The sequence below is a fragment of the Dasypus novemcinctus genome, chromosome 28, assembly GCF_030445035.2.
Source record: "Dasypus novemcinctus isolate mDasNov1 chromosome 28, mDasNov1.1.hap2, whole genome shotgun sequence".
In the NCBI taxonomy this organism is placed as follows: domain Eukaryota; kingdom Metazoa; phylum Chordata; class Mammalia; order Cingulata; family Dasypodidae; genus Dasypus; species Dasypus novemcinctus.
The window spans coordinates 37,377,862-37,388,276 of record NC_080700.1 but is presented as its reverse complement, the minus strand read 5'-3'; the positions used below and the strand labels follow the sequence as shown (position 1 = coordinate 37,388,276).

Sequence of the window (10,415 nt, the reverse complement as noted above, 5' to 3'; positions counted from 1 at the left end):
TACGTGGAAAATTAAACAATGTAATCTTAAGCAATCAATGGAATAAAGAACAAATATCCAGGGAACTTAGGATATATCTTGAGGCAAATGAAAATGAAAATAAAACATACCAAAACTTATAGGGTGTGGCAAAGGCAGTTCTGAGACAGAAATTTGTAACTCTAAATGTTACAATAAGTAGAAGAAAGATCTCAAATCATTATTCTAAACCCACACTTAGAGGAACTAGAAAAAGATCAAACTAAATGAGCAGAAGGAAGGAAATAATAAAGATTAAAGTGGAGATAAATAATATATAGAACAGAAAAACAATAGAATCAATGAAACCAAAAGTTGGTTCTTTGAAAAGATCAATAAAATTGACAAGTCTTCAGGTAGACTAACATAGGAAAAAAGGCAGTGGACAGAAATAACAAAAGTCAGAAATAAAAGGAGGGACAAAACTACCAAGCATACAGAAACAAAAAGGATTATAAGTGGATATTACAAACAATTGTATACCAACAAATTAGAAAACCTAGTTGATATAGACAATTTCCTGAAAACATACAAATTACTTAAATTGACTCAACCAGAAATTGATCTCAGTAGAACAATAACAAAGATATTGAATCAGTAATCACAAAGAAAAACGTGAGGACCAGGTGGCTTTACTGGTGAATTTTGTTAAACTTACAAACAAGAATTCACATCAATACTGCTTAAACTCTTCCACAAAATTTAAAGGAAGGGAAAATTCCCTAATTCATTCTTTGATGCCATTAACACACTAATGCCAAAGAGAGATAAAGATATCATAAGAAAACTACAAACCAATTTGCCTTCTGAATATGGTTGCATACAACTCAACAAAATACTAGCAAATTGAACTCAAAAGCACACTGAAAGGATTATACATCATCAGTGGAATTTATCTCAGGAATGCAGTGATTGTACAACAGAAGAAAATCAATCAAAGTAGTAAGCTGCATTAAAAAAACAAAGGGAAAATGTACATATGATCATCTCAATTTAAGCAGAAAAGACGTTTGATGAAATTCAAAGTCCTTTGTTGATAAAAACACTAGAAAACTAGTAATAGAAGGGAACTTCCTTAACATGATAAAGGGCTCATAGGAAAGACAAACAGCTAATGTCATATTCAATCATAAAAAACTACAAGCTTCCCCCTTATCAGGAATAAAATTCCAGAACAGGAACAAAGTGCCAGCTTTTACTGCTGCTATTCTACATTATACTTAAAGTGCTAGTTAGAGAAATTAGTCAAGAAAAAGAAATAAATGACAATCAAATTGTGAAGGAAGAAGTAAAACTATCTCTATTCCCAGATGACATGTAAAATATCCAGAAGAATCTAGAAGAGGACTACTAGAGCTAATAAATGAATGTGGCATAGTGGAGAGTAAAAGATCAACACACAAATATCAGTGATGTTTTTGTACACCAGCATTGAACAATCTGAAAAGGAAATTAAGATAAGAATTTCATTTAAAATAACTACTGTGCACTTTGACTTAGTCATACATGATGTACCAGGGATTGAACTCAGGACCTCGTACATAAGAAGCAGGTGCTCAGTCACTGGGGGTGATAGTGGTGCAGTGATATGATTGGGTTTGATGGTGCTGGATGTGAGGGGGAATAGGGTTGAAGGGTGTGTTGGACTATCCATTGAACTGGGGGGAGGGTTGGGGGAAGGAGCAGGTGAACCCTGGGGATTGGTAGGTATGTGGTTAAAACTACAATGTGTGGGAATGTTCTTCTGGAAATATGGCAGGGGAGGGTTATATGTGCAGGGCATCGGGAGTCGGGGGATATGCAGTATAGAGCACACCTGGGGCAGGCTGCTATGGAACATGAAAGTTCATCTTGTCATACTGTGTGATCTCAGTGGGTGGAGACCCTCAAATTAAATAAGAAAGAATTAAACTCCTATCCCAGGGAATCCTGCTGTGTTCTCAATTAAAAGGGCAAGAATCTCTCAAGAACATAGGTAGTGCCTAATAAAACAGACAAATAAGTCAAATCCTCAATATTATTGCATGTAACTCTGAACTATATCCTTAAAAACTTGAAACTTAGTAGTTACTGTGTGTTCTGAGGGGAGGGAAAGGGGAAAAAAGAAATTTTGGAACACAAGACATTGGAATAGTTCTGCATGATCTTGCAAGGATGGATACAGGCCATTTCAAATCTTGTCAAAACCTATGAAAGTGTACAGTGCAAAATATAAACCATAGTGTACACCATTGGCCATGGTTAATAGCAATGCTTCAATATTTGTGTATCAATTGTAACAAATGTACCATCCAGATGTAAAATGTTATTAATGGGGGAGTGGGGGAGAGAGGGAGGGGGTTGGGTTTATGAGAATCCTCTGTATTTTCTACGTAACTTTTCTGTAACCTAAAGCTTCTTTGAAGATAAAGTGAAAAAAAAATTAAGACAATGGGGGAACATATGGAAGAAATTGTCACTATATATAAAAGATAACTGATCTCATGGTAATGAAAGAAACATTGAGAAAATGTTTAATTTTACTTAAAAAAAATTTTTACCTTTATTTTTCATTCTTTTTATTTTTCATTTTTGTATTTTATTTGTTTTCATTATTATTTTATTTTATTTATTTTTTTGGCTTTGTTTTTGGGGAGGCTTTTGATTGCAGAAAGGTCACAATTGTGGCTGGGGAGAATCACGAGTGTAGGATGTTGGCAATGGAGTGATATATAGGGAGGTGCACACCTGGGACATGCCTCTAAGGCATATGAAATTGTTCAAGTGGTCATGGGTTATTGTGTCCATGGGTAGAGACCCACACAATAACCAAAGTATATTGAATTCCCACCCTGGGAAGTCCTGCTACATTCTCTAATAGAGCAGCAAGAATCCCCCAAGTACATAAGCAGTGCCTTGAGGAGAACAGACCCTTATGCCTGGCCCTTGATATAGGTGGTTGTTCTTATAAACCTTTTCTCCAGAAATTAAAACTTAGCCTAGTATTATATATTACCTAATAGTTACCTCCTGAAAACTTCCTTGTTGCTCAAATGTGGCCTCTTTCTAAGCCACACTCAGCATATAAATGCACTACTTTCTCCCCCACCCCCATCCTGGCATGGGACATGATTCCCGGGGATGAGCCTCCCTGGCACCAAGGGATTATAACCAAATGCCCAGTAGTGATGCTTTTGGAAGAAGATCTTGACCAAAAGGGGGAAATATTAAATGCAAATTAGTTGTTATGGCTAAGAGATTTCAAAGTGAGTTGGGAGGTCATTCCAGAGGTTACACTTATACAAGTTTCAGCAGGATCTCATTGATTGCCATAGTACACAGTGCCTCAAACAGTGGAGCTCCTGAGGGCTCTAGAGACATCTAGACATTACAAGCAGGGCAAACAATCTCAAGAATTCAGCGCCCTATCAGTGAGCCTTATTTTGGAATATAAGCTCCCCGATATAACAGAATTAGACTCATTTACAATTTCCCTACACATGACTCTTCTTCCCCTTTTATTTCAATCTATAATTAGCATTATATTCATTAAATATATGTCCCAGAGAGAGAGTGTTGCTGTAGGGGGAGTGGGGGGTGGGGGCGGTGGGGTTGAATGGGACCTCATATATATTTTTTAATGTAATTAAAAAATAATAATAATAAATAAATATTAAAAATAAATAAATAAATAAAAATAAAAATTTTTTTAAAAAATAAATAAATATATGTCCCAGAGACTTATTTTTGGTCTGTTCATATGTCAGTTGAACCCTGAATCTCAGCAGGAGTTGCAGTATCCACTCTCCAATTCACTGGACTCATTAAGGACAACTAACGAATGATGAGGGATAAGGCCATCCCCAAAAAACAGAGTATCTACAACTGCAAGATGGCAGTTCCATCCATCTGCCCCATAGGATCCAAGCCCCCTCTCAATCAGAAGCAGAGTAGGCATCACCATCCCCAAGTCCTCAAGATTGAGGAATGAACAAGCATAAGTGGGGAATGCAACTATGAACTTAAGTAGAGTTATGATTATTCTAGCAATAGAAGAACTTATATCATTGATATAAAGGCAGTGACCACCAGAGATTCTGAGAAGAGAGAGGGAAGAATAGGTGTTAACGTGGGGTACTTTGGGGTCATTGGAGTTGTTCTGCACAATATCAGAATGATGGCTACAGGCCATTATACATTTTGTCAAAACCTTTAAAATTGTGTGGTGCAAAGTGTAAACCATAATGTAAACTATAGTCCATGGTTAGTAGCAATGCTTCAATATGTGTTCATCAATTGTAACAAATGTACCACACTAATGAAAGGTATTGTTAATGGGGGAAAGTGTGGGAGGGAGAGGGGTTGGGGTATATGGGAATCCCCCTCCCCCACAAAAAAGTTTATATATATATTTGGGTTGGCAGAACCAACTGAGGTTTTATTTTGGAAAAGATAAAAGTGGCTTCTAGATTGGGGACATGGGCAAAAAGGGGGCCGGGAGAGGCATGGGGAGGTGGGTATCTGGGAGGGACGACAGTGGCAATTTAGTTGGGCAGAACATCAGAGGACTCAGACATCAGCTTTCCATTGTGGGTCTCAATCTCCTTCACCATCACGGCCTTGGTGGAACTGGTGCAGCTAAAGGAGCCAGAGCCTCCACCAGAGTGGAAGCTCTGGAAGGAGCTGGAACAATAATTGTGACCAGGGCTGGGCATGCCAAAGGTTGGGCTCAGTCCACTTGAGTAGCAGCCACAAGAGGTGGTTTCCATATAATACTCATGTTCTGCATCCCAGACTTCAGCCTGTTCTATCCTTCCAGCAGCTTGCAGTAGGTGGTGATCTTGATGTCCAGGGCCAGCTTGACGTTCATCAGCTCCTGGTATTCGCACAGCTGCCAAAAGTGCCACATCCTGCTTGGCCTGGTTCAGGGCAGCCTTCAGCTGGGCCACTTGGCAATGGGGTCCTGGATGGCCAGCTCCCCATGTTGCTTGGCATCAGCAATGGCAGCCTCCAGGGATATTCTCTGGTTCTTCAGGCCCTCGATCTCAGCCTGGAACCTGCTGACGCCTGGGTTCATCTCAGAGATCTCCATCTTGGTGTGGTGGAGGTCATCCCCGTGCTTCTCAGCCAGCCTCTGCAGTGACTCATACTCGATCTGGTATGTGCTCTCAGACTCTATCTGCCCATCATTGGGGATCTCCTCATACTGGGCCTTGACCTCGGTGATGATGCTGTCCAGGTACAGGGAGTGGTTGTTGTCCATAGACAGCATAACAGAAGTGTCCAAGATCTGGGACTGCAGCTCACGATCTCTTCATACAGCTACCTGAGGAAGTTAATCTCATCCATCAGCCCTTCCAAGTGGGGCTCCAGGTCCACCTTTTTCATGGAAGCTTCACCAATATCCTTCTTGATGAGGACAACTTCATTCTCCATCTCTGTTCACTTGTTGATGACATCCTCATACTTATTCTATTTTTTAAATATATATAGTTTTTATTTTTAAGGAAGCTTTAATTTACATAAATGCTGATCAAAAATATAGGGGGGGCATCAAGTGCGGGCACCCATGCCCAGCCTTGATTGCTTTTCCAGACCTGGTAGGAGGTGCCCCTCCTGGTGACAGCAGGCTGGCTACCACCTAGAGGAAAAGTGGGTGCAGCTGCAGGAGTGAGGAGAGACACCCAGGAGAGCACGCTCTGTGCTCGCTGCTCTATTTTCTTTGCCACCCGGTAGGCAGGAGCTTCCCGCCTGCTACTCCGGAGCCTGGCCCGGGGTCTTGGTGTCCTCCCTGATTGACAGTCTCGCCAAAAGGCAGAAACTCTCCAGATGTCTTCCAGTAATGTCCAAGTTTTTATCCCAATGTCATGAAGGAACACCAGTGGTTTGCCTGGGATGACTTCCAATGACTTAAAGACATCTACTGAAGGCACTGTGTTAAGTTTTCATAATGTCCGCTATTGAGTAAAAGTGAAGAGTGGCTTTTTATTTAGTCGAAAAATGACTGAGAAAGAAATCCTAAATGATATCAATGGGGTCATGAAACCTGGCCTCTATGTTATTCTGGGACCTACAGGTGGAGGCAAATCTTCTTGTTAGATATCCTAGCTGCAAGGAAAGATCCACGTGGATTATCTGGAGATGTTTTGATAAATGGAGCACCTCGACCTGCCAATTTCAAATGTAATTCAGGTTATGTGGTACAAGACAGTGTTGTGATGGGAACACTGACAGTGAGAGAGAATTTACAGTTTTCAGCAGCCCTTTGGCTTCCAACAACTATGACGAATTGTGAGAAAAATGAACAGATTAACACAGTCATTCAAGAGTTGGGTCTGGACAAAGTGGCAGATTCCAAGGTTGGAACACAGTTCACCTGCGGAGTGTCTGGAGGAGAAAGGAAAAGGACAAGTATTGGAATGGAGCTTATTACAGATCCTTCCATCTCGTTCCTGGATGAACCCACAACTGGTTTAGACTCAAGCACAGCAAATGCTGTCCTTTTGCTCCTGAAAAGGATGTCTAAACAGGGATGAACAATCATCTTTTCCACTCATCAGCCTTGTTATTCCATGTTCAAGTTGTTTGATAGCCTCACCTTACTGGCCTCAGGAAGATTCAACTTCCATGGGCTTGCTCCAGAGGCCTTGGGGTACTTTGCATCAGCTGGTTACCATTGTGAGTCCTATAATAGCCCTGCAGACTTCTTCCTGGACGTCATTAATGGAGACCCCTATGCTGTGGTTTTAAATAGAGCAGAAGAAGACAGAGAAGCTAAGGGAGCTGAAGAAGGTTCCAGAAGAGAGAAACCACTAATAGAAAAAGTAGGTGAGTTTTATGTCAATTCCACCTTCTTCAAAGAAATAAAAGCAGAGTTAGAGGAACTCTGAAGGGATCAGAAAAGAAGAGGAGCTCAGCCTTCAAGATTTTTTATGCCACCTTCTTTTGTCATCAACTCAGATGGGTTTCTAGACATTCATTCAAAAGCTTACTGGGTAATCCCCAGGCCTCTATAGCTCAGATAATTGTCACAAGCATCCAGGGACTGGTTACAGGTGCCATTTTCTTTGGGCTAAAAAAATCACCCTACTGGAATTCAGAACAGAGCTGGGGTGCTCTTCTTCTTGACCACCAATCAATGTTTCAGTAGCATGTCATCTGTGGAGCTCTTGGAGTTCGAGAAAAAGCTTTTTATATATGAATACATCAGTGGATATTACAGAGTATATCATCTTATTTCTTTAGAAAACTGATATGCGATTTACTATCCATGAGGATGTTACCGAGTATTATATTCACTTGTATAATATACTTCATGTTAGGACTGTAGCCAAAAGTGGAGGCCTTCTTCACCATGATGTTTGCCCTTATTTGGTGGCTTATACAGCTATTTCCATGGGGCCGGCCGTAGCAGTAGGTTAGAGTGTGGTATCCATAGCAACACTTCTCACGACTGTGTCTTTTGTGTTCATGATGGTGTTTTCAGGACTGCTGGTAAATCTCAGAACCATTCCAACTTGGCTCCCATGGCTTCAGAACTTCAGCATTCCTCGATATGGCTATTCAGCTTTGCAATATAATGAATTTTGGGGACAGAACTTCTGCCCAGGTTTTAATGCAACCTCAAACAATACTTGCGACTTTGCAATATGTACTGGCGAAGAATTTCTGATAAACCAGGGCAGCGATCTGTCAACTTGGGGTCTGTGGAGGAATCATGTGGCCTTAGCAGGTGTGATTGTTATTTTCCTCACAATTGCCTACCTAAAATTGTTATTTCTTAAAAAATATTCATAAATCTCCCTTTTAATTTATTGTGATGCATCCACCTTGATGAGCACCTTGATTTAAAGTATTCATTGAAGTTTTCATTGTTATCCTTTGTTCAGTTGCCTTCATTCTGTTGTTCAACAAATTATTTTCAACAGAAGCATTCAAAGAAATCACAGTGAACTGGATTATGTATGAAAGATACCAAATGTGCATTGTGTATTTGTTCATCTGGTCAGACGAAAACGAGAACAGGAAATCTCGTGTAATTTATTGACTTAGAAAAGGACATCTGAATTCTAGAAACTCTTGACAAGTCACTTTTATCTCTGGCATCAGTTTCTTTCCTCTTCTTTAAAATGAATAGGTGGGTCTGTAGCCCTCTAGCTTTGCTATTACATGAATCTATGATCTGCCATTTTTAGTAAATAATAAATAAATGTGTTAATACTCTAAAAAAAAAAAATATATATATATATAGGGGATTCCTATATGCCCTATCCCCTCCCTCATTGTACTCATTCTTTTTTTTTTTTTAATTTATTTTTTATCAATTTCTCTCCCCTTCCCACCCCCCCCAATTGTCTGCTTTCTGTGTCCATTTGCTGTGTGTTCTTCTGTGACTGCTTCTATCCTTATCAGCTGCACCGGGAATCTCTGCTTCTTTTTGTTGCATCATCTTGTTGTGTCAGCCCTCTGTGTGTGCTGCGCCATTCTTGGGCAGGCTGCACTTTCTTTCACGCTGGGCGGCTCTCTTTACAAGGTGCACTCCTTGTGCATGGGGCTCCCCTATGCGGGGGACACCCCTGCGTGGCACGGCACTCCTTGCGCACATCAGCACTGCTCATGGGCCAGCTCCACATGGGTCAAGGAGGCCCGGGGTTTGAACCACTGAACTCCCATGTGGTAGACAGATGCCCTCTCCACTGGGCCAAGTCCACTTCTCTCATACTCATTCTTGAAGTCCTTCTCCAGCCCCTGCATGTTGCCAAGCTCTGCTTCCAGTTCCAGCTTCTCCTGGCCCAGTGTTTCCTGCTGCCAATGAAGGTTGTTGATGTAGCTCTCAAACATGTTGTCCATGTTGCTCCAAGCAGCCTTCTTCTGATGCAGATGGCTCCACTTGATCCCTAACATCTTGTTCTGCTGCTCCAGAAACTGTACCTTGTCAATGAAGGAAGCAAACTTGCCCTACCATCCTATTCTAAACTATAGTTTAGAATAACTATAGAAAAGATCAGAAGGGAGCATCAGAATAGAATAAAGTTATTCTTCTCCACTCAATCTTTAATACTTCCCTTTGGAGGTGTGCAAAGTCCAAAACAAAATCTTCACCACCCTTCTCCTCCTTCTTCTCCTGCATGTGCATGGCCTGGAGGTCATTGGTGTCTGCCAGGTTCAGGAGGCTCAGCAGTGTCCAGTGTAAGGTGACAACTGTGATGCCCCCTACACTCCCTGACCTTCTCTAGCCCCCAGCCAGACCCATGCTGGTGGCCATGCTGCCTCGGAAACTGTTGCTGCCCACATGGGAGAAAGAGGAGGAGCTGATGTGGGAGTCAGGTCCCCTCATGTACGAGTGGCTGCTGAAGACCCAGGGGCCAGAGCTGGACACCTTGTAGGACTTTTGGGTCACCCTGACGGACATGGTGGAGGCTGAAGAGGTGGGCAGGCAGACGAAAGCAAAGATTCCAGTAGGAACTGAGGACTATTGCTTCTTGGTTGTCCCTTTAATCTTTATGTAACATATATGTAATCTAAAGCTTCTTTAGAAATCAAAAATTAACTCAAAAAATGACTGCTAAAAGAATCAAATATCTAAGAATACATTTAACCAAGGATGCAAAGGACTTGTATGAAAATCTACAAAATATGACTCAAAGAAATACACAAAGCCTAAATAAATGGAAAATTGTACATTCTCTTGGATTGGATAACTTGATGTCATTAAGATGTCAATACTACCCAAAGCAATTTATAGATTTAATGCAATCCTGATCAAAATTGCAAAAGCCTTCTTTGTAGAAATGGAAAATCCAATCATGAAATTTAGAAGGAAGGTCAAGATACCATAAATAGACAAAAATGTCTCAAAAGAACATGATAGGAGAACTCACATAGCCCAATTTCGAAACTTACAACACAGCTACAGTAACCAAACAGTGTGGCACTAACACGAGGATAGACTTATGGACTACTGGAATATAATTCAAAGTACAGAAATAAATCCACACATCTATAGCCAGTTAATTTTTGACAGGGGTGCCAAGTCCACTCAATGGAGATGGAACCGATTTTTTCAACAAATGGTACATGAAAAACTGGAAATCCAAATGCAAATGAATGAAAGTGAAACCTTACCTTACATCACATATAAAAATTAATTCAAAATGTATAAATGGCCCAAATATAAAAGCTAAAACTATAAAACTCTTAGAAGAAAATATAAAGAATATCTTTATGACCTTGTATTCGGCAATGGATTCTTAGACTTGACACCCAAAACTTGAGCAACCAATAAAAAATATATAAATTTGACTTCATCAAAATTTAAAATCTTTGTGCATCAAATAACATTATCAAGAAAGTAAAAAGACAACAAACACAATGGGACAAAGTATTTGGAATTTATATATCTGGTAAGAGTTTAATAT

General features: G+C 40.5%; 2 pseudogenes; one reads left to right on the top strand and one right to left on the bottom strand.

Moving 5' to 3' along the window:
- Positions 1–4,541: 4,541 nt before the first annotated feature.
- Positions 4,542–9,409, bottom strand: LOC111764607 (keratin, type II cytoskeletal 8-like; annotated as a pseudogene).
- Positions 5,827–7,803, top strand: LOC101411154 (broad substrate specificity ATP-binding cassette transporter ABCG2 pseudogene; annotated as a pseudogene).
- Positions 9,410–10,415: the final 1,006 nt, after the last annotated feature.